The sequence below is a fragment of the Salmo salar genome, chromosome 11, assembly GCF_965601325.2.
Source record: "Salmo salar chromosome 11, fSalSal1, whole genome shotgun sequence".
Lineage (NCBI taxonomy): Eukaryota > Metazoa > Chordata > Actinopteri > Salmoniformes > Salmonidae > Salmo > Salmo salar.
Window position 1 is genome coordinate 105,973,220 of NC_138301.1, and position 25,479 is coordinate 105,998,698.

A 25,479-nucleotide genomic window follows, 5' to 3' on the forward strand; every position below is an offset into this window, starting at 1 on the left:
AACCAGTTCAGCGAGTTGTCGCCCTGTAGTCAAGCTCGTATGGCAACCCAAATGACTGAAACGTCTGCTGTCCCATAAACAACTTTAACCCAGATACCAAATAAAAATGTACTCATTCTGGATAATCAGAAACCACCAGCGTGACTACTCTGCTTGTTGGTTGTTGGCGAGAAAATCTGCTCAAGCCCATCCCAATTAAATCCCCCCCAAACTGTGCTTGACCCTTTGAAGCAGCTCTGACAACTCCTATACCCCACAACTACGACCCCTGACTGGGAGGACTGGAATGTTATTTATCCCTCTAGAAACTGTGCTAAGGGGTACAAGGGATGCACTGTAGTTGGTCACTATTTGGCAGGCTGGGATTATAATGGGATGTTTGACATCCATATAAATTCTTAAACATTAAATAAAGATAGCAATGAACAAATAAATGGAATTCAATGGCTGTGAATCTGGCTGCTCATGCATGGGGTTTAGCAACAGAATACTTGACCCGGTTATCTGGGATTCATGGAGGTCTTAGGGAGGTGGTGGGCTCGAGTGTGTTCTTGTGTGTGTTCTTGTGGGTGTGTGTGTGTGTGTGCCATCATAACCTCACCCCTCCTGGACAGAGTCTAGGCCTGGATCTGGCAACCTTGACTAGTGGAGTGGAGTGGAGTGGAGTGGAGTGGAGTGGAGTGGACAGGACAGGACAGGACAAGACAAGACAAGACAAGACAAGACAAGACAAGACAAGACAAGACAAGACAAGACAAGACAAGACAAGACAAGACAAGACAAGACAAGACAAGACAAGACAAGACAAGACAAGACAAGACAAGACAAGACAAGACAAGACAAGACAAGACAAGACAAGACAAGACAAGACAAGACAAGACAAGACAAGACAAGACAAGACCAGACAAGACCAGACCGACAGACAGACAGACAGACAGACAGACAGACAGACAGACAGACAAGCAGACAAGCAGACAAGCAGACAAGCAGACAAGCAGACAAGCAGAGTGGCCTGAACTTCACCTCTGTACATCATCAGCTGTTCCAAGTGCCATTCCTATTAGTCTCTATGATATGTTTTGATAGCGCCAACAATCCACAGCTCAGCAGTTGAAAACTTGGCTGGGGGAAACGAATGCACCCTGCAGAGAGATCTAGACAGAAACAGGTCACTGTGAAATGCAACGGTCAGATGGGCCACAGAAAACAGTCAAGAGTCAGAGCACAGATAGAGAGAAGGGCCAAGTGTGCGGTGCAGTGGTGACCCATTTTATCAGGACAGGGCTGCTTTGCCATGCAAATGGTGTGTGACTGTCAGCAGCTAGAAACTGGGACAGTACTACTCACAGTCAGACGGACCAATCAGTCAAAAGAAATGGTCCTCGTTTGCCAATAACCTCCAAACAAAGGTCGGAAGAGAGATTTTTCACAGTTTAATCAGTTATTCACAGGAGTGTTCCAGTAGAATGGTCATCGTAAGTTAATATGTTCCATGGTTAGGGTAGGTAATATACTACTGTCTAACTGTAATAAATATGTCATATTCAAACTTGTTAAAAAAGTAAATGTGCTGTCCTGAGGTGTGCTGCAGTGAAGTGAGGTGGTAACTGAATGTTCTAAAGTGTTCTAGAACATTCTGACCACAGCGGGGGGGAAAGCCGACACATTCTGCCCCACAGAATTCCAGCTCTGCTCAGGGGGATGGATGGGGGGGGGGGGGGGGGGGGTCTGGGACAATGACTGTCTGAATAACAGGCAACACAACACAAAGGACGGTCACTCCATCTGGCCTTCAGTACACTGCAGGGCTATTATTAATTACACAGCAAACATACCTAGAGACACACCTGTATACAAACATTTGTGGACATACAGCTACATCTGTGCCATGATCCTAGGGATTACTAGATGCAGCCCTATTCTCGTTCCTAACCTAAAAGGGACCTCTTGCTGTCACCAATTAGGTTCTTCACAAGGCTCTGTGCTGAATGAACCATGGGCAGCAGCAGAAACCGTTGCTGTTGCAGAGGAAATTGCACTTCTTCTTGCGTTACAGACTTTGCATTAAAAAAGGGACAACGACAGAAATCATGTGTCATCATCATCTCCCAACAAACAGTAGTTTCCTCCAGTTTACACAATACAGACACTTAAAATAAATAGCCAGACAGTACAGAGCATAAACACACATGCAAATAAGGGACTCTGTTGCTTCAGTGACAGCCACACCCTTTAGCCTAGATTGCAATGAAAAATTATAGGTGTTTCACGGTGTTGAGCACATCCCCCCCCTAAAAAAATATTTGGTGGTGAATGCATCTCTACACTTTAAGTATTATACAGTATCCAGACAGAACAACTACGATGAGTAACAGGAGTCTAGATGAAAAGCTTTTTTTTAATACAGGTCATCACATCCCAAGCCTCCCTATCTCCCTGGGCACACGAAGCAGAGGAAAAGACAGAGGAACGACATGCAGGCAGACAGACAGCAGGCAGACAGGCACGCACGCAGGCAGGCACACAGACAGGCAGGTACACAGACAGGCAGGCACACAGACAGGCAGGCACACAGACAGGCAGGCACACAGACAGGCAGGCAGGCAGACAGGCAGGCAGGCAGGCAGACAGCAGGCAGACAGGCACGCACGCAGGCAAGCACACAGACAGGCAGGCAGACAGGCAGACAGATTGGCAGCAGGCAGGCACAGGCACAAAGACAGCCGGCAGGCAGACTGAGACAAGTCCACGGCTACACGGTAGTCTATAACCCGGTCGTCACTAGTTACCACCGCCAAAAAGTCATAATGGCGAAGGTGCATAAAGATGGCAGCCTCCATGTACTTATCACAAACGCCTCATCTGCTAAGTCTGCCAAATTGTGAAGTGCTCTGTTACACTTTTTGGGGGATTGGCATTAGCACAGTATACAGGATCCCAATTCTAGCTCCAAGACAGCGTCAATTTGAAAAAAAGAAATAGTCAATTGTGCCGATTTATACTGTAGGCATATTGGAACATGTTGTGCGCCGTAGTTTAAAAAGTCTGGATAGTGCTCAAAAGGAAAATGTTATATCTGAATTCCTCCATCTTTATGCACCATTATGTTTAAACCACGGCTATTTCAACTATTTCTCATCTTAAATTCCCATTTTAAACCTAACCCTAAACACACTGCTAACCTTATATTTTTGTCTTGATGAATTTTTACTATATAGCCAATGTTGACTCTGCGGCTGTGGTAACTAGCGACAAGCCTATTATAGGTGTTTCACGGTGTTGAGCACATCCCCCCCTAAAAAAATATTTGGTGGTGAATGCATCTCTACACTTTAAGTATTATACAGTATCCAGACAGAACAACTACGATGAGTAACAGGAGTCTAGATGAAAAGCTTTTTTTTAATACAGGTCATCACATCCCAAGCCTCCCTATCTCCCTGGGCACACGAAGCAGAGGAAAAGACAGAGGAACGACATGCAGGCAGACAGACAGCAGGCAGACAGGCACGCACGCAGGCAGGCAGCCAGGCAGACACACAGACAGCAGGCACGCAGACAGTGGCGGCTGTACCTCACTGTAATTCAAGTGTGAATCATGACATTTCGAGGTGACCTTTTCAAGCAGCAAAAGCGTTTGTCTTTCCTTTTTTTAACCCTTAAGTCCCTCCCTCTCCCTCTTATTTGTGCGTTTGCCTCAAGGCTTGGCCAGAGAGGAGTAGGACAGGTAGGCTCACAGCAGCAGTACATCAAAACACAGATGATTATCTGCAGCTTAAGGATTGTTATCAGGGGCATCATGCACCCCCAAAATCTGAGGGGGGCACAAAGTATGTGAGGATGGCTGGGCGGGTGGTCTGGACGGGGGCTATGCCCCCTTGTCTATAAGTTGGAGAATTTTCATTTTTAATACACCTGAAACAGCTTTTTCTGCAATCTAGAGCCATAATCATTATGCTTAATTCTATGTAAAAAAATAAATATATATTTTTCTGGATATCAAAGCTTACCTCTTGAGCCATCTGTATCCCCCTGACTGGGGGTTATTTTCTTAACCTGTTGGGGATAGGGGGCAGTATTTGCACGGCCGGATAAAAAACGTACCCGATTTAACCTGGTTACTACTCCTGCCCAGTAACTAGAATATGCATATAATTGTTTGATTTGGATAGAAAACACCCTAAAGTTTCTAAAACTGTTTGAATGGTGTCTGTGAGTATAACAGAACTCATTTGGCAGGCCAAAACCTGAGAAGATTCCAAACAGGAAGCGCTCTCTGACTATTTCTTGGCCTTCTTGATCATCTCTATCCAAAACAGGGGATCTCTGGCATAACGTGACATTTTCTAACGCTACCATAGGCTCTCAGAAGGCGCCAGAACGTTGAATGATGACTTTGCAGGCCATGGCTGAAAAACAGTAGCGCATTTGGTTAGTGGTCGATCTGAGAACAATGAGACTGGGGGCGCGTGCACGAGACGACTCATGTTTTTATTTTTTCGTCTTTGAACGAAAACAGGGTTTCCCGGTCGGAATATTATCGCTTTTTTACGAGAAAAATCGCATAAAAATTGATTTTAAACAGCGTTTGACATGCTTCGAAGTACGGTAATGGAATATTTTGATTTGTTTTGTCACGAAACGCGCCGGGCGCGTCACCCTTCGTCACCCTTTGGATAGTGTCTTGAACGCACGAACAAAACGCCGCTATTTGGATATAACTATGGATTATTTGGAACCAAACCAACATTTGTTATTGAAGTAGAAGTCCTGGGAGTGCGTTCTGACGAAGAACAGCAAAGGTAATCCAATTTTTCTTATAGTAAATCTGAGTTTGGTGAGTACCACACTTGGTGGGTGTCAAAATAGCTAGCCTGTGATGGCCGGGCTATCTACTCAGAATATTGCAAAATGTGCTTTCACCGAAAAGCTATTTTAAAATCGGACACCGCGATTGCATAAAGGAGTTCTGTATCTATAATTCTTAAAATAATTATGTTTTTTGTGAACGTTTATCGTGAGTAATTTAGTAAATTCACCGGAAGTGTTCGGTGGGAATGCTAGTCACATGCTAATGTAAAAAGCTGGTTTTTGATATAAATATGAACTTGATTGAACAAAACATGCATGTATTGTATAACATAATGTCCTAGGAGTGTCATCTGATGAAGATCGTCAAAGGTTAGTGCTGCATTTAGCTGTGGTTTTGGTTTTTGTGACATTATATGCTAGCTTGAAAAATGGGTGTCTGATTATTTCTGTCTGGGTACTCTGCTGACATAATCTAATGTTTTGCTTTCGTTGTAAAGCCTTTTTGAAATCGGACAGTGTGGTTAGATTAACGAGAGTCTTGTCTTTAAAATGGTGTAAAATAGTCATATGTTTGAGAAATTGAAGTAATAGCATTTCTAAGGTATTTGAATATCGCGCCACGGGATTCCACTGGCTGTTGAGTACCTAGCCCATAGAGGTTAAAATAAACTAAATATGCTTCTCTGCATCTCTGGGTAAAAGATTGAAAGGAATGTGAGTCTTATTCAGTACATTTAGTAATTGCTTTTTCGTCTACCAACCTTGCCAGCAGGCATGCCAGCTAAGTTAGTTAGACAAGCTAGCTACCCTAACTTGATCGATAGCCTGAAATGACTTCTTGGTAGCTAGTTATGAGGTTGAGAAATGTTAAACCTATTATTATTATCTTTTTTTTACAGGACAAATCTGATGGGGCATGAAGCCAATGACTGCTATGACTTGACTTGACACAAAAGTACACACAAACACGGAACTTGAATTGAATAGAGAAACACTAAAAGACCCACCCATGTACTTTATCTCACTGTTCTCTGACCACAGACAGCTAGGGTCAAACTCAAGGAAACAGATAAGGTTGATTAGATACTAGCCGTACTTGGAGACTTGGGACAGAAAGCTGTGGGGCCTGGTATCAGAGCACAGGAGTCAGGAATAGTGAAGTCTTCTCAAGGCCCTGCCACAAGGTTCGTAGCCGCCACCGTTGTCATAGACACACAGACTTACTCTTGCCTGTCCTGCTCTCAAGGTAGACACTGTGATAGGATGGAATAATATGCTACTGAGATACAATAATGGATGCAGAGGCCAGGGAGGTTGTGTGTACTACACAAGGCGGAGGGCACTGTTGTTGTTTGTCCTGGGTCTTTGTTAGAACATCTGCCATGTCACACATAGGGTTGCAAAGGGTCGGAAACGTTCCAGTAAATTTCCTGAATTTTCCATGGGAAGTTAAGCCCCGAAATTTGGGGAATTTTGCTAAAATTCATCAAAAAAAGTTAGCTTATAACAGTGAACCTTTTTTGTGGGACACACAAGGCAATTCTAGGTCTTGTGGCATATTTTGGTTAAACTATCCTCAATTCAATGGAATCGCAACCCTCTGCATGCACAGTGCATTTTTCCATCACATGTGCAATGCACTCTTCGATCACATGTACAGCTGATTCTCAAGATCTTGCACACTAATGAGATGCTATTGAGCTCACACTACTACACTGTCTGAGCCAAGGACTACATGTTTTCTGGTAAGTTTTGATTACAATACTGGGTGGGGTGAATATATTTTATATGACATACATTACTTTTTGTTAACTAGTAAATAGTAGCCTACAGCAAAGTGTGTTTAAATCATTTCTAACATGTTAATTTCTGCTAGTTAGTTTTTGCTACCATGTGAGTTTTAGCTTGCTAGAGCATGCTAACTGATGAGTGTTAATTCACCTGTTTCCATACATGTTTCATTTTAAAACATTTGTCTTACAAAGGAGTTGTTTAATCTAACTGCTTAACTATTTATCTGTACATGGAATTGTATTTGTTGGTTTTTTTACTCATTTTTTCTAATCTTTACAGGAAAATGCCACGGGCACTATCTGATGTGTGGAGACATTTCACTGCAGCTAATATAGAAGAAAAAGCTGAGTACATTTGCAAATACTGTCCCAAATCATATGTGAAGAATGCAACAAAGATGCAGAATCATCTGGCCAAGTGCATAAAGTTCCTTCAGCACTCACAAAAAGCAACCTCTGACAAAAGTCCCTCTACTTCTATTCGAGGTGAAAATGTTGAATCAGACACCTTATCGATAGCAACAGCTCATGGTCCTCCTGGAATCCGAAGTTTTTTTGGACTCAATGGAGGAACGTGTCCGAGAAATTCTGATGAATGTCTTGCTCGAGCTGTGTGTGCGCAACTGGTTCACCTCTGATGCTCACAGGCAATGTGTATTGGAAGAGATTTCTGAATGTTCTTCGCCCAGCATACACCCCTCCAACCAGACATGCTTTATCTACTAATTTGCTGGATGCAGAGTTCAACAGAGTTCAAGTGAAGGTCAAGCAGGTCCATCTCTGATGGGGGTTGAATGTTCGAGGGCAAGGAATAATTAACTACATCATCTCCACACCTCAACCAGTATTCTACAAGAGCACAGACACAAGGGACAACAGACACACCGGTCTCTACATTGCAGATGAGCTGAAGGCAGTCATCAATGACCTTGGACCACAGAAGGAATTTGCACTGGTGACGGACAATGCTGTGAACATGACGGCTGCTTGGTCTAAAGTGGAGGAGTCCTACCCTCACATCACACCCATTGGCTGTGCTGCTCAAGCATTGAATCTGCTCCTCAAGGACAACATGGCACTGAAAACAATGGATACACTCTACAAGAGAGCCAAGGAAATGCTTAGGTATGTGAAGGATCATCAAGTTATAGCAGCAATCTACCTCATCAAGCAAAATGAGAAGAATAAGAGCACCACATTGAAGCTGCCCAGCAACACCCCTTGGGGTGGTGTCATCATGTTTGACAGTCTCCCGGAGGGGAAGGAGTCTCTCCAAGAAATGGCCATATCTGCCGATATGGACAGCCCCATCAAGAGAATCCTCCTGGATTATGTATTTTGGGAGAGAGTGGTAAGCAGCCTGAAACCTATAGCAGTAGCCATTGCACGGATTCAGGAGACAATGCCATCCTGTCTGATGTTCAGAGTCTGCCCATTTCACTGTTGCTCCAAGCAGAGGAAATTGCAGTTCTGAAATACATCAAAAAGTGAAGACTTCTGCCTGAAGCCCATACATGTCCCAGTGTACATGTTGGACCCCAAGTATGCTGGCAAGAGCATCCTATCTGGTGCAGAGATCAACAAGGCCTATGGTGTCAACACTACCGTGTCTCGCCACCTTGGCCTGGATGAGGGCAAGGTTCTTGGCAGTCTGAAGAAGTACACTTCCAAGCAAGGGCTTTGGGATGGAGATGCAATATGGCAGTCGTGCCAACATATCTCATCAGCCACCTGGTGGAAGGGACTTTGTGGATCTGAGGCTCTTTCCCCTGTTGCCTCCATCATCCTCCAAATCCCACCAACATCAGCCGCCTCAGAGCGCAACTGGTCCTTGTTTGGGCCCCCCCCCCCCCCCCCCCCCACACACCACACACACACACACACACACACACACACACACACACACACACACACACACACACACACACACACACACACACACAAAAGCACGCAACAGGCTGACCAATACAAGGGTTGAAAAATTGGTGGCCATCCTCAACAAGGTTGGAAAGTGACATTTAAGATGAGGCCTCAGAATCTGATGTTCAAGAAGTGGACATTGATGAGGTCCAGGAAGAAGACATGGAAGCCTGAGAGGAAGACAACCAAAGCTTTAGTTTCTAGACTAATCATTTTACAGATGTATGTTGAAAATGTTTTTGGCAGATGCGATGGATCATTGGGGATCATTCAATATTCCCTTTATTTTGTTGTTCAGTGAAATCATCCCATGTGAAGAGTCAACTCACTTAATTAAAGTTCAATTCGTAACTAAACAGTTTTTTTTTTTAATTCTATTGGAAGGATTTAACCATTTGCAATTATATTACATATGATAAGGCAAAAGGTATATGTTTCTGTCTCTATATGAAATGGTAAATATAGCCAATGCAAAAAAACATCTACATTTAAATGGTATCAATATTAGTTTGCATATATTCCCATTAATTCCCACAGAAAGTTTCCAGCTCTGAATATTCCCCAAAATGTGCAACCCTAGTCACACACCTAGGAGTTCTGGGAAACCAGGGAATTTATTGAAAGTTCCCAGAATTTTGCAACTCTACACACACCTAGCCCCTCCCCTCGGCATCATACCTGCCCTGGCGCTCCCAAAAAGTGCTCTGGTAATAATAGCTTCTCTCTCACACAATAAGCGTCACACAATAGCATGTGGGTTTCCGTCTGAGCTGAGCGTGCGGTTACCTTTTCAGAAGTAGGGTGGGGAGCTGTAGGTGCAACCTTGTCAATGAGCCACTGGAGGTGGATTACACTGCTGCTGAGAGGCTGTGGGGTGGAGGGGGATTACACTGCTGCTGGGAGGCTGTGGGGTGGAGGGGGATTACACTGCTGCTGGGAGGCTGTGGGGTGGAGGTGGATTACACTGCTGCTGGGAGGCTGTGGGGCGGAGGGGGATTACACTGCTGCTGGGAGGCTGTGGGGTGGAGGTGGATTACAGTGCTGCTGGGAGGCTGTGGGGTGGAGGGGGATTACACTGCGAGGGATTACACTGCTGCTGGGTGGCTGTGGGGTGGAGGGGGATTACACTGCTGCTGGGAGGCTGCGGGATTACACTGCTGCTGGGAGGCTGTGGGGTGGAGGTGGATTACAGTGCTGCTGGGAGGCTGTGGGGTGGAGGGGAATTACACTGCTGCTGGGAGGCTGTGGGGTGGAGGTGGATTACACTGCTGCTGGGAGGCTGTGGGGTGGAGGTGCTGCTGGGAGGCTGTGGGCACATTCCTCCAGACACCGGTCATGTTGTGACAGCACCCAGAGGAGGTGGTGGCGGTAGTATCAGGGGGCTAACAGAAACCAGGCCAATTGTCTAGCTGCTCCACTTCTCCTAATAATAGGACCAGTCATAGAGGATACACACATACCACATATCTCTGTTGCATTTTCCATTTTTTTTTACCTTTATTGAACTAGGCAAGTTAATTAAGAACAAATTCTTATTTTCCATGACGGCCTAGGAACAGTGGGTTAACTGCCTTGTTCAGGGGGCAGAACAACAGATGTTTTACCTTGTCAGCTCAGGGATTCGATCTTGCAACCTTTCGTTTACTAGTCCAACGCTCTAACCACTAGTCTACCTGCTGCCTCATATCACTAAGAACACACAAACCCTTCATCAGCTGTGTTTTAGAACAAACTGTACCACTGTCATGTCATAATGACTCAAAATCACCTGTTTTCAAAGGGTATTTGTGCGACGTGTGTGTGGTATTCACATGCATTCTAGGGTGTGTATGTATAGGCTAGAGGTCGACCGATTATGATTTTAACGCCGATACCGATTATTGGAGGACCCGAAAAAGCCGATACCAATTAATCGGCCGATTTTTTAGATGTATTTATTTATTTGTAATAATAACAATTACAACAATACTGAATGAACACTTTTATTTTAACTTAATATAATACATCAATAAAATCAATTTAGCCTCAAATAAATAATGAAACATGTTCAAGTTGGTTTAAATGCAAAAACAAAGTGTTGGAGAAGCAAGTAAAAGTGCAATATGTGCCATGTAAGAAAGCTAACGTTTAAGTTCCTTGCTCAGAACATTAGAACATATGAAAGCTGGTGGTTCCTTTTAACATGAGTCTTCAATATTCCCAGGTAAGAAGTTTTAGGTTGTAGTTATTATAGGAATTATAGGACTATTTCTCTATACGATTTGTATTTCATATACCTTTGACTATTGGATGTTCTTATAGGCACTTTAGTATTGCCAGTGTAACAATATAGCTTCCGTCCCTCTCCTCGCCCCTACCTGGGCTCGAACCAGAAACACATCGATAACAGCCACTCTCGAAGCATCGTTACCCATCGCTCCACAAAAGCCACAGTCCTTGCAGAGTAAGGGGAACAACTACTTCAAGGTCTCAGAGCGAGTGACGTTACCGACTGAAACGCTATTAGCGTGTACCCCGCTAACTAGCTAGCCATTTCACATCGGTTACACCAGCCTAATCTCGGGAGTTGATAGGCTTGAAGTCATAAACAGCTCAATGCTTGAAACACAGCGAAGAGCTGCTGGCAAACGCACGAAAGTGCTGTTTGAATGAATGCTTACGAGCCTGCTGCCGCCTACCACCACAGTCAGACTGCTCTATCAAATCATAGACTTAATTCTAACATAACACACAGAAATATGAGCCTTAGGTCATTAATATGGTCAAATCCGAAAACTATCATTTCGAAAATAAAACGTTTATTCTTTCAGTGAAATACAGAACCGTTCCGTATTTTATCTAAAGGGTGGCATCCCTAAGTCTAAATATTGCTGTTACATTGCACAACCGTCAATGTTATGTCATGATTATGCACAATTCTGGTCTTTGTTAGGAATAAATGGTCTTCACACAGTTCGCAACGAGCCAGGCGGCCCAAACTGCTGTATATATCCTAACTCTGTTGCACGGAACGCAAGAGAAGTGACACAATTTCCCTAGTTAAAAGAAATTCATGTTAGCAGACAATATTAACTAAATATGCAGGTTTAAAAATATATACTTGTGTATTGATTTTAAAGAAAGGAATTGATGTTTGTGGTTAGGTACACATTGGTGCAACGACAGTGCTTTTTTCGCGAATGCGCTTGTTAAATCATCACCCGTTTGGCGAAGTAGGCTGTGATTCGATGAGAAATTAACAGGCACTGCATCGATTATATGCAACGCAGGACAAGCTAGATAAACTAGTAATATCATCAACCATATGTAGTTAACTAGTGATTATGTTAAGATTGATTGTTTTTATAAGATAAGTTTAATGCTAGCTAGCAACTTACCTTGGCTTCTTGCTGCACCCACGTAACAGGTGGTCAGCCTGCCACGCAGTCTCCTCGTGGAGTGCAACGTAATCGGCCACAATCGGTGTCCAAAAAATGGCGATTACCGATTGTTATGAAAACTTGAATTCGGCCCTAATTAATCGGCCATTCCGATTAATCGGTCGATCTCAAGTATAGGCACCTTGGTGGTGTTTGTGTCAGGCAGGCAGATATAAGTATTTGCCCTCGCTCCAGGCTATAAATGTTACACAATGGTACCTTGTGTGGTGTCCACTGCATAGTAATACTGCCTGAGTCAGACTTGCTACCCTCATAATTTAACTCCCCAAAAAACTGATGGTATCTGTATTGCAATACTGATGATAATAATAATGGTGATCCGGAGATAATCCAGGCAGAAATGCCGCCAATATTAATCCTGTGTCTGTGAGGCCCATACAGCCTGAGCCTGGAGCCTAGGCTGGAGCCTTCAGTTCAGATGGGCAGATAATGAACCTCCCTGGTAGGTAGCTACAGTAGTACATTGTAACATGTAGTCCACATAATACAGTTTGACTCCTTTGACTATACCCTGAAATCTGACTACTGTATGCCATCTACTGTCAGAGCAATGGTGGAAGAATAATGACAAGCCGTAAAATAATAATAAATAATAATTTGTTGGGTGCTTATATTTGTCCTGTTTCAAATAGAAATTAGTTTCTGTGTATCCCAACTCCCCGAGACACCCTTGGAGAGTGGAGTCACGACCATTGTCAGCCATTATCAACCGTGTGGACGATTATAGATGAAGGCAAAGGGGACCTTCATCATCTGAAGTTGAGGAAGTGAGTCCACTTGAAAAAAACATGATGCTTGACTGCCCTGATATGGTTTATAATTTCAGAGATCACTTCCCTGCCCTTAATAAGTCCTCTGCTACCTGGTTCCTTGGCATGGTCTCAACAGGGTATTACTTGTTCAGAACACAAAGATGTCTGTCTTTAGGAACGCCTCCACTTGGCTTCATGGAGCCTGACATGTTAGATCTCGCTGCTTGACAGCAGCTTTAGTAACTAACTCATCTCTAGAATCTTCATAACCTTAAAGCCTGCTACACCGTCGTATACGGTCAGTTCCAAAAATTCAGTGCCACAAAAGTACATAGAACTACACTGAACAAAAATTTAAATGCAACATGCAACAATTTCAAAGATTTTTGTTACAGTTCATATAAGGAAATCAGTCGATTGAAATAAATTCATTAGGTCCTAGTCTATGGATTTCACGACTGGGAATACAGATATGCATTTGTTGGTCACAGAGGACATGGATCAGAAAACCAGTCAGTATGTGGTGTGACCACCATTTGCCTCATGCAGCGCGACATCTTCGCATAGAGTTGATCAGGCTGTTGATTGAGGCCTGTGGATTCTTTTTTTTCCACCTTTATTTAACCAGGTAGGCCAGTTGAGAACAAGTTCTCATTTACAACTGCAACCTGGCCAAGATAAAGCAAAGCAGTGTGACAAACACAGAGTTACACATGTGATAAACAAATGTACAGTCAATAACACAATAGCAAAATCTATATACAGTGTGTGCAAATGTAGTAAGATTTGGGAGGTAAGGCAATAAATAGGCCATAGTGGCAAAATAACTACAATTTAGCAAATAAACACTGGAGTGATAGATGTGTAGAAGATGAATGTGCAAGTAGAGATACTGGGGTGCAAAGGAGAAAAAAAAGAACAATATGGGGATGAGGTAGTTAGGTGGTCCAATTACAGATGGGCTGTGTACGGGTGCAATGATCAGTAAGCTGCTCTTACAACTAATGCTTAAAGCTAGAGAGGGAGATATAAGACTGCAGCTTCAGTGATTTTTGCAATTCGTTCCAGTCATTTGCAGCAGAGAACTGGAAGGAAAGGCGGCCAAAGGAGGAGTTGGCTTTGGGGATGACCAGTTAAATATACCTGGAGCGCGTGCTACAGGTGGGTGCTGCTATGGTGACCAGTGAGCTGAGATAAGGCGGGGCTTTACCTAGCAAAGACTTATAGATGACCTGGAGCCAGTGGGTTTGGCGACGAATATGAAGCGAGGTCCAGCAAGTTATTTTGTAAATGACATCGCCGAAGTCAAGGATCGGTAGGATAGTCAGTTTTACGAGGGTATGTTTGGCAACATGAGTGAAGGATGCTTTGTTACGAAATAGGAAGCCGATTCTAGATTTCATTTTGGATTGGAGTTGCTTAAAATGGTGTAAAATAGTCATATGTTTGAAAAATTGAAGTTTTTGCATTTTTGAGGAATTTGAATAACGCGCCACGGGATTACACTGGCTGTTGAGTAGGTGGAACGCAAGCATCCCACCTAGCCCATAGAGGTTAATGTGAGTCTGGAAGGAGAGTTTACAGTCTAACCAGACACCTAGGTATTTGTAGTGTCCACATATTCTAAGTCAGAACCGTCCAGAGTAGTGATGCTAGACGGGCGGGTGGGTGCGGGCAACGATCGGAAGAAAAGTATGCATTTAGTTTTACTTGCATTGAAGAACAGTTGGAGGCCACGGAAGGAGTGTTGTATGGCATTGAAGCTCGTCTGGAAGTTTGTTAACACAGTGTCCAAAGAAGGGCCAGAAGTTTACAGAATGGTGTCGTATGCGTAGAGGTGGATCAGAGAATCACCAGCAGCAAGAGCAACATCATTGATGTATACAGAGAAAAGTCAGCTACAGGATGAAAAAGCTAGCCTTTGCTTTCCTAACTACCTGTGTATATTGGTTCCTAACTTCCCTGAAAAGCTGGGCTATTCGATGCTAATGCAGTATGCCACAGGGTGTTTTTGTGCTGGTCAAGGGCAGTCAAGTCTGGAGTGAACCAAGGGCTATATCTATTCTTAGTTCAAATTTTTTTGAATGGGGAATGCTTACTTAAGATGGCGAGGAAAGCACTTTTAAAGAATAACCAGGTATCCTCTACTGACGGAATGAGGTCAATAGCCTTCCAGGATACCCGGGCCAGGTCGATTAGAAAGGCCTGCTCGCTGAAGTGTTTTAGGGAGCGTTTGACAGTGATGAGGGGTGGTCGTTTGACCGCAGACCCATTACGGACAATGAGGCAGTGATCGCTGAGATCCTGGTTGAAGACAGCAGAGGTGTATTTAGAGGGCAGGTTGGTCAGGATGATATCTATGAGGGTGTCCATGTTTACGGATTTAGGGTTGTACCTGGTAGGTTCCTTGATCATTTGTGTGAGATTGAGGGCATCTAGCTTAGATTGTAGGATGGCCGGGGTGTTAAACATATCCCAGTTTAGGTCACCTAACAGTACAAACTCTGAAGATAAATCGGAGGCAATTAATTCACATATGGTGTCCAGGGCACAGCTGGGGGCTGAGGGGGGTCTATAACAAGCGACAACAGTGAGAGACTTATTTCTGGAAAGGTGGATTTTTAAAAGTAGAAGCTCAAACTGTTTGGGCACAGACCTGGATAGCAAGACAGAACTCTGCAGGCTGTATCTGCAGTAGATTGAAACTCCACCCCCTTTGGCAGTTCTATCTTGACGGAAAATGTTGTAGTTGGGGATGGAAATTTCAGAATTGTTGGTGGCCTTCCTAAGCCAGGATTCAGACACGGCTAGGACATCAGGGTTGGTGGAGCGTGCTAAAGCAGTGAATAAAACAAACAGAGAGGAGGCTTCTGATGTTAACATGCATGAAACCAAGGCTTTTACGGTTACAGAAGTCAACAAATTATAGCGCCTGGGGAATAGGAGTGGAACTGGGGGCTACAGGGCCTGGGTTAACCTCTACATCACCAGAGGAACAGAGGAGGAGTAGGATAAGGGTATAAGAACTGGTCGTCTAGTCCGTTGGGGAGAGAGAATGAAAGGAGCAGATTTCTGGGCGTGGTAGAATATATTCAGGGCATAATGTACAGACAATGGCATGGTAGGATGTGAGTACAGTGGAGGTAAACCTAGGCGTTGAGTGACGATGTGAGAGGTTTCGTCTCTGGAGGCACCAGTTAAGCCAGGTGAGGTCTCCATATGTGTGTGGGGTGGGACATACGAGCTATCTAAGGCATTGTGAGCGGGACTGAGGGCTCTACAGTGAAATAAAACAATAAGAACTAGCCAAGACAGCAGTAGACATGGCATAATGACATTAGAGAGAGGCATAAAGCAATCACAGGTGTTGATCAGGAGAGCTAAGACAACGGGTAAATGCCGATGAATGGGCTGAGCGGGTCAGTTCGGTACATACAGGACCTGAGTTCAAGGTTGGGGCCGACGGGTAAACAAAATTAGGTACTGTGTTATTGAAACAGTCCAGGGGGAATCAGCTGTGTAGCCGAGTGATCATAGGGTCGAAAGAGCAGCAATAGGGGAGTCAGGGTGCTGTTCGGTAGTCACTACTATGCTAGGCGAGCTGGGGACACAGCGTTCAGAAAAGCTAGCGGGCCGGGGCTAGTAGATGGTTCTTTGGCGACATCGTAACAGAATAGCCTGTTGAGACCACGTTGGGCGATCACGTCGGCAGTCCAGTCGTGATGGATCAGTTGGGCTCCGTGTACCAATTGGCAAAGGAGGTATTGTAGCCCTAGAATTAGCTGGCATATGTTCCTAATTCAAGGCTAGGTCAAAGCTAGCTGTTGCTTGCTTTGGGACAGAGGCGTTAGCTAACAGTAGCCACTTGTTTGCAGCTAGCTAGCTGCGATGATCCTGTGTAATGATCCAGAGCGGAAGGAATCCGGTGATGTGGTAGAGAGAAGCAGTCCGATATGCTCTGGGTTGATATCACGATGTGCAGACTGGCAGGTGTTGTCCGAGCTAAGGCTGGCTGGTGAACAAGAAAAAGGTGAAGACCGCTAGCCGTGGCTAACAAAGACTAGTAGCTAGTTAGCTGGCGAGCTCCTGATGGAAGTTCAAGTTATAAGGAATATAAAAGCAGATCCCTACCACATTGGGTGAGGTGGGTTGCAGGAAAGTATATTTAGTTTGTAGATAGAAAGTGAGATGAAGATAAATACAAAAAAAGACTGGCTATTTACACGGGATAAGACAAAGACAAACACACGTCCTACTGCTACGCCATCTTGAATGTTGTCCCGCTTCTCTTCAATGGCTGTGTGAAGTTGCTGGATATTGGCGGGAACTGGAACACACTGTGGTACATGTCAATCCATAGCATCCCAAACATGCTCAATGGGTGACATGTCTGGTGAGTATGCATGATGAAACATGAGGTGATGGCGATGGATGAATGGCATGACAATGGGCATCAGGATCTCGTCACAGTATCTCTGTGCATTCAAAATAAAACGCAATTGTGTTTGTTGTTCGTAGCTTATGCCTGCCCACACCATAACCCCACCATGAGGCACTCTGTTCACAACGTTGACATCAGCAAACCACTCACCCACACAACGCCATACACGCTGTCTGCCATCTGCCCGGTACAGTTGAAACTGGGATTCATCCATGAAGAGCACACTTCTCCAGTGTGTCAGTGGCCATCGAAAGCGAGCATTTGCCCACTGAAGTCAGTTACGATGCCGAACTGCAGTCAGGTCAAGACCCTGATGAGGACGACGAGTACTCAGATGAGGTTGCCTGAGATGGTTTCTGACAGTTTGTGCAGAAATTCTTTGGTTGTGCAAACCAACAGTTATATCAGCTGTCCGGGTGGCTGGTCTCAGACGATCCCGCAGGTGAAGAAGCCGGATGTGGAGGTCCAGCGCTGGTGTGGTTACACGTGGTCTTTGGTTGTGAGGGCGGTTGGACGTACTACCATTGGAGGCGGCTTATGGTAGAGAAATTAACATTCAATTCTCTGGCAACAGCAGTGATGGACATTCCTGCAGTTGGCATGCCATTTGCAAACTGTGGCATTGTGTTGTGTGACAACTGCACATTTTAGAGTGGCCTGTTATTGTCCCCACCACAAGGTGCACCTGTGTAATGATCATGCTGTTTAATCGGGTTCCTGATATGCCACACCTGTTAGGTGGATGGATTTTCTTGGCAAAGCAGAAATGCTGACTAATAGGGATGTAAACAAATTTGTTTACAACATTTGAGAGAAATACGCTTTTTGTGTGTATGGAACATTTCTGGGATCTTTTATTTTAGCTCATGAAACATGGGACCAACACTTTACATGTTGCGTTTATATTTTTGATCAGTATACGTAGAACTACGCTCCGTCGCTCAGTTCGCGTAGTGTCTAGAGCCCTTTAGGGTCTGTTATTCTCATGACTGTCTAAGACGAATGGTGTCATTTTGAAATGGTCTTCTTTACACCATATTGACAACCAACTTGTTGATGCGCTGTACAGACAACACGCTCTCTGTGGCCCAACACAATATGTCAGAACAGTCCTTCAGCCATGTGCCAGTACTGATGAGTACATCATGTCTACCAGAGACACAGCGAGAGATGATTGATGGGTTTTATTCCCTCCAACAGTCAGAAAGTCTAGTGCCTCTAATTGAACATTTACATCTTTGCCACTTCTTACAGCTTCTACAGTATTCTACAGTCAGCTCCATGTCATGGCTTATCAGTTGTATTCTGTCCAGCCCGTCTGTCATGCCGTGGCAGGTGCAACAGAACCTATAGTGGTGCTGGTGCTGTAACCATCCCGTACGGTGCCAGGTGGCTCTGCTGACTGATCTAAACAAGCAGGAGGGCATCCCTCAGCGCTCCAGGCCTGGCACCTCTCACCAGTCCAATGGTCCCACAGGGCTGCCTTGAGGACAGAGGACAGGGCACACAGTGGACTTAGTAATCTTACCCCTCCCTCAGTCCTAAGGCAGTGCAATAGATATCTAGGTACAATTGATATTAGGAGCAATTGATTAGAACTCAACACGTCCTGTGTGTGTGTTTCCTTAGTACTGTTTTCCTACTACCACTGACCAGTGAATTGGTTCACAACATTACCCAGCACACATAATCACAACAAGCATCTAGCCAGCCTGCCTGGTATTGGCTCTCTGCTAATCATTAATCTCCTGAGTCCTCTCCTTCTCCTTTCATCTCTCTATCACCCTTCAGTGTTCCTTCCTACCCAGTACTTCATCCCTACTGCCAAAACCGGCACGCAAGTGATTCAAAATATATAATAATAATAATAATAATAATAATAAAGATTGGATTTTTTGGTTATATAAATAAATTCTGGAAATCTGTTCCCAAGTATTCCTACAAATAAAGAGAGATACATATGTGATCGTGTCTCAATGTAATCAAGGTATGAAATTATTGTTATTTTCAAATACAATCTCGTTGGGTTAATTTGTGTTCAATTTGATAGGTACAAATTTGTATAAGTATGTTCCCGGCCTCCCTCCGCTCAGACAGAAATTGGACCGTGGTTGAATCTAGTTGCCTAACCCTGCCCTACCTCCCTCGTATTACTACTACTGGGCTGCCTGCTTGTTTAACCAGTACCAGCACCTCCGGTCAAAAGGAAACTACCAGCATCAATCAGTCAGTCAGCTTTTACGGCCATCTGTCACACACTCCACACTGATATTATGGGGATTCTGCCTAAGGCCCAAGGGCACTACGGAGGCCCTCGCCCCCAGCCCTAGTCTGACAGCCCTCGCTGACCCTGGCCTTATAAATTCCTCTCTAGTGCCTGGAGAGAAAGAATCTGGCTATTATTTATGGAGACAGGTAAGACCACATCATTACGTTAGACTGAAGACATCTGTTTACTACAGGCTTTATTCTGGCGGCATTCATTTGAATTCTAATAAATGATTTCAATTCTGTTCATTGTAATTCTGTTCTGTGTAGTGACATTTAGCTTTCTGATGTGTTTGCTTGTTATTCTGTATTCATGTGAATGTGAATGTGAATGTTCTGGAAAAAAGGGTGCCTTGACTTGTAATCCTTGGTAAATTTAAATGGGGTATAAAAGTGATGAATGCTGGGCTAGAAGTATGCATGTGTTAGAGGAATATGCAGCGTGCTGATAGGCCTACTGTATGATCATTTGTTTATTAGTGTCAAATCAAATCAAATTGTATTGGTCACATACACATATTTAGCGAAATGCCTGTGTGTGTGTGTGTGTGTGTGTGTAGGTACCCCCCCCATCAGAAGAGCAGAATTAGTGCAGTCAGATGCTGATCCTCCAGCTCTGTAATTGAACCCTTAACTGGGCTGAAGGATCCATTTTTCAGCCAGCTCCCTCCAGCTGCTGCCATGCAGCCTGTGATTAGAGGCTAGAGCCAGGGTACTCATTAAACACACACACACACACACACACACACACACACACACACACACACACACACACACACACACACACACACACACACACACACACACACACAAGATATGATCAAACATAAAACAGATACACATATAGAAATCCGTCATGTATGATGGCACCAACACACTAGGTTCTGGGAGGAATTTTATTTTGTCTCTCACTACCTTATATAACAGAGGACGTAACAAATGCTTTTTTTGTCATTATAATGATGCACCTATAAAAACATGGAAAGTAAACATGGGAAGGAGAAAAAAAAAAGGGAAAAAAAAGACTGAAGTGGAAAACACGTTTGAAAATGCAGTTAGGTCGAGCAACGGTTTGATTCACATAACCAGTTTAGGCAATAAAGGCATCACAGGAAATGTTGCATCCAACCAGGTCCCTCTATGTATGATACCTGGGTTGTAGAAAAATCGATGGAGACAAACCCACCTAGAGGAAGTGAGGGAAAAGCAGGCAACCACCACACCCTCATGTCAGCACTAACCGCTTCAACTGTCACTACCCAAGCAGATATCTGAGATCAAAGGCAGCCTAAACCACACACACACACCACTTCCTCACACACACACACACACACACACACACACACACACACACACACACACACACACACACACACACACACACACACACACACACACACACAGCTTCCTCACACAGGCTCCACCAAAACACTGAGTCTCTGAGCAAGACTAATGTGGCAACAGCTGTGGTTGTAACATATCCAAAAGCCTTAGAATTGGTACAGGGATCAATTTAACTGATGGCATTTTTCTTCAGCAACCATTTATAGTCCCCTGATAGTACAATGCTACATCTTTGTTAGCCACGGCTCACCTGTCCTCTGTGGGTTAGCCAAGGACAGTACAGCAAGATGGCTGGATGAACAGGCACAGTGTGCTACTGTCATATTCACTGTACTAGCGCCAGGGCAAGGACTTCTCCTGAAATTCACATTATAGCATGACAGCAGACTAAAGATGTCTGTAAAAGGATAGCATGCTGAAGGACAAACGCAGAAGGACACAAAAACACACCTCCTCCCTTCTACAATAACATAACCGCCCATAGTGCTGAAGACTTCAGAGAGTAGGGCTGCTCCACCACAGACTAGCCACGTGTGACGGCGGTTATTTTTAATCCTTTACAGTTTGTGAGCACAGGCATAAAAACAAATGGAGCGTGTCGCCTGATCTGGTGCCAGCTCTGTCCACGTAAACCCCAATAAAACACTGAATGCGAGAAACAGAGAGGGCAATTTAGAGTAAGAGGTAAAATCTTTCTTGACTTAGTAGGCCAGTCTTATGGTGACTGGGGAAGGTGGAGCTATGGACCATGCCCAGGTCAAGGCTTCTCTCTCTGCCATGTGCAGCTGTTCCTGATAGTGGGGAGAGAAGGGGCAGCTAGTGGGGAGAGAAGGGGCTGCTAGTGGGGAGAGAAGGGGCTGCTAGTGGGGAGAGAAGGGGCTGCTAGTGGGGAGAGAAGGGGCTGCTAGTGGGGAGAGAAGGGGCTGCTAGTGGGGAGAGATGGGGCAGCTAGTGGGGAGAGAAGGGGCAGCTAGTGGGGAGAGAAGGGGCAGCTAGTGGGGAGAGAAGGGGCTGCTAGTGGGGAGAGAAGGGGCTGCTAGTGGGGAGAGAAGGGGCTGCTAGTGGGGAGAGAAGGGGCTGCTAGTGGGGAGAGAAGGGGCTGCTAGTGGGGAGAGAAGGGGCTGCTAGTGGGGAGAGAAGGGGCTGCTAGTGGGGAGAGAAGGGGCTGCTAGTGGGGAGAGAAGGGGCTGCTAGTGGGGAGAGAAGGGGCTGCTAGTGGGGAGAGAAGGGGCTGCTAGTGGGGAGAGAAGGGGCTGCTAGTGGGGAGAGATGGGGCAGCTAGTGGGGAGAGAAGGGGCAGCTAGTGGGGAGAGAAGGGGCTGCTAGTGGGGAGAGAAGGGGCTGCTAGTGGGGAGAGAAGGGGCTGCTAGTAGGGAGAGAAGGGGCTGCTAGTGGGGAGAGAAGGGGCTGCTAGTGGGGAGAGAAGGGGCTGCTAGTGGGGAGAGAAGGGGCTGCTAGTGGGGAGAGAAGGGGCTGCTAGTGGGGAGAGAAGGGGCTGCTAGTGGGGAGAGAAGGGGCTGCTAGAGGGGAGAGAAGGGGCTGCTAGTGGGGAGAGAAGGGGCTGCTAGTGGGGAGAGAAGGGGCTGCTAGTGGGGAGAGAAGGGGCTGCTAGTGGGGAGAGAAGGGGCGGCCAAGGCCAGTCCCGTAGGATGAAGGCAGAGCAGAGGCATCCCTCAGTCATAACAACATCTGGACACAAAATGGGCATCAACCAGCAGGCAGGGAGCAGCTAAATGCCCTCAAGCCCCACAAAACGTCATTCTTCTACTTTCTCAAGTAGGAAACAGTAAATAAAAATACAACTGTGTCAACAAAAGCGTTCTTGTCGATAAGGTATCATGTGTGTGTAGGGTATATCCTAACCTTGGAAATGTGACTGTGAGCTGGAGGCCTCTAGCTGGAGCTGCCTTCACTAGGAGGTTTAGTCATCTAGAGTTACTATAGAGTCTATGGATGGCCTGCTACTACATCTGTAATGTGACCCTAGTATGGGACATGGATCTCCTTAAGTGCCTATTCACTTCTTAAATAAAGTAAAGGAACAAAATGCTGAGAAAATGGAGCCTAAGCGTGCCAATGGCCTGAGGAAGTCTCATAATCCCTTAACATTTACGTAGACTCCACAGGGCTTAAATGCTCCAAATGGGCACAATCGCGATTAGGTGACAAGAACTTAATCTGTATCTACATAAGTAGCCTACACTACTACAGTGCATCAGGTTGCCTGAGACCAAAGTTAGCCACAATGATGGCCTCTCTCTGCTCGACCAACTCCAGTCACACTAACACAGCCAATCTGGTCTGAAGAGGATTCAAAAAGCCCCTGTGCTGTGACCCTTGGTTTGACAGCTCTTTTCACTTAGTCAAATATCTCTATGGACCATGCTATCAGTTTAACCATTACATTCTATCCTACAGGAACTAGCATTCCACTGTTATCACATAGATCACACTCCAACCTCACACTTATGTAAGATGTGACAGTGCAAGATCATTCTTTTCAAATCAATTCCACAAGGTGCGTAATGACTGTTGGAATGACCCTTATCCCCAGTCAAAGAAACGGACATTCTCTGACCTCTTATCTGGTCAACAGCAGGATTGAATCAATGCTTTTATGGTCCTAAGTGTGTTTCAATCAGGTAGACCAGCTCCACCCTTTAGTTGTACGTGTTGAAGGTACGATCGGCAGACGAACGCGAGATCCACATTTGGTGCGATGTGTGCGAGCCTTTAGTGACACTGGACTAAAACATTGTTCCCTGGACTAAAACATTCCTGAAAACGTTGGTACCAAATTATATATCCTTTGACAAGCTCCCGAACACAACAACTGTGTTTTGCTCTGTAAAAATGAGTGTATCTATTCCTGTCCTTTCGTTCTGTTTGAATAGAGCCACACTCCTACCGGCTACTGAGCTGTCCCTCCTGAAGCCCACGTCAGAGTTTACTCAGACAGTGGTGGAGGCAGAGGTGACTGGCACCAGAGATAGTGACCCTTTACATCATGACACACTATCGAACCAAATTCACCATGCCTATCACCTTGGCACTCAATATCTTTAACGCTTTATTAAAACCAACATTGGGTCGGTTAAAGTGAAGATTGTATCACTTACTGTAGCAGGTGTGTTGTCTGTGTTGAGGCACTAGGTCACCAGACTGGTATGGGTTGGTTTTGTTTACCATGTTAAACAAGAAGTGTTTTTCATGTAAAACAACCAGGGCTCCTTTCTCATCTTATTATGATGAACACACAGCTGATATGATCTGTACTGTGGTGCTGGGGGCAGCATTCTCCCAAGAAACAACAAACACTCCTCAACAATACTTTCAACCGTTACACATTCACCCAGTGTTGGTGGTTAATTCTTTACCATGTTGAGTATGTTTTGCCAATGGGAAAAATGTATTTCACATTCTTGACGGTCAAGATTGACATGTCATTGATCTCAAGACAGTCATTGTGGGTAGAGGGCTGCATTCCCGCAGGATGCCCGAGGGACCAGCGGGTCACAACAGAGATTATTGCAGCGCGGTCTGCATTTTTCATGCTGCGGGAGGGAGCGGGTGGTCAGACAGACAACTTGGGGATGAAAATATTTGTTGGTCCCGCAGATGATTTGGAAACAGTCATCGTTCTGCTTTGCCATTTTATCTCCACCTAAGCCATCGTGTAGCCCCTGTCTGTAACTACAGCTACGCATGGGTACATCAGCCCCTATCAGGAGATGGAATGGGTGTGTCACTCACACACACACACACAAATGTTGACTTTCTATTGAATACATGGGAAGTGACAGATAGGATCTCAAGTGAGGGGTTTATCACGGAGAAAGATCATGCTGACTGGTAAAGGGGAGGGGATCTCACACACAGACACACAGGACTGAACTGTGGTCAGAGGAGGGGGAGTCAAGGCGGTTATACAACTTTGGGAATTTAAAGGAGTAAATCAATCCCGAACTCCATCTTAGGGCTCAGAAACACCAATAGAGTTTGCTGGCCGAGAGTACTTAGCACCTTGAACGTAATTTGCGAACCAATTTTCCATGTAGAATCGTGTGAAAAATGTCAGACGTCTATATCCAATCATAAGTTATTTGTCACATGCTTGGTAAACAACAGGTGTAGACTAACAGTGAAATGCTGACTTACGGGTGCTTTTCCAACAACGTAGAGTTAAAGATAAATATAAAATAAAAATACAAAATAGTAACGAGGAATAAATAATGAATTACAATAACGACTAAAGTGGGTGGTCCCTAAAACACAGTGTGCTGAGCGATCGGCAGAAGAACGCTAGATCCACATTCGGTGCCATGTGTTTGAGCCTTTAGTGACACTGGACTGATTGCCCAATCCAGGAGGTGAAATATCATTAGAGCACACAAAGAATGTCAAACATAGGGTGTGTGTTGACTTGCCCTACAAGTCAACTCTTTGAACACGCTCAATTCCAGAAGACATTTCTTAAATCTTTACGACAACGAGAGAGGAGGCAGAGAAAACTGGCACAATGTTGTGATCTTCAGTGATTGCTTCATTGATTGACTGCATAACACTCTAAACCTGCCAATCTAAACCTGCCTAATGGCCCATGACTAGGGAGTAGTGCAGCTCATAGGAACCAGGCACACCTGGTCACACACAACCCAGATAGACGAATTAAACACAACAACACACACCTACACTACACTGTTCCTTAC

The 25,479-nt window shown here is 44.9% G+C and overlaps 1 protein-coding gene across 6 annotated transcripts in view; it reads right to left on the reverse strand.

Annotated features, from left to right (window-relative positions):
- Positions 1 to 25,479, reverse strand: part of LOC106563448 (spectrin beta chain, non-erythrocytic 1) — a 110,038-nt gene that overhangs the window by 38,980 nt on the left and 45,579 nt on the right. The window lies entirely within an intron of this gene.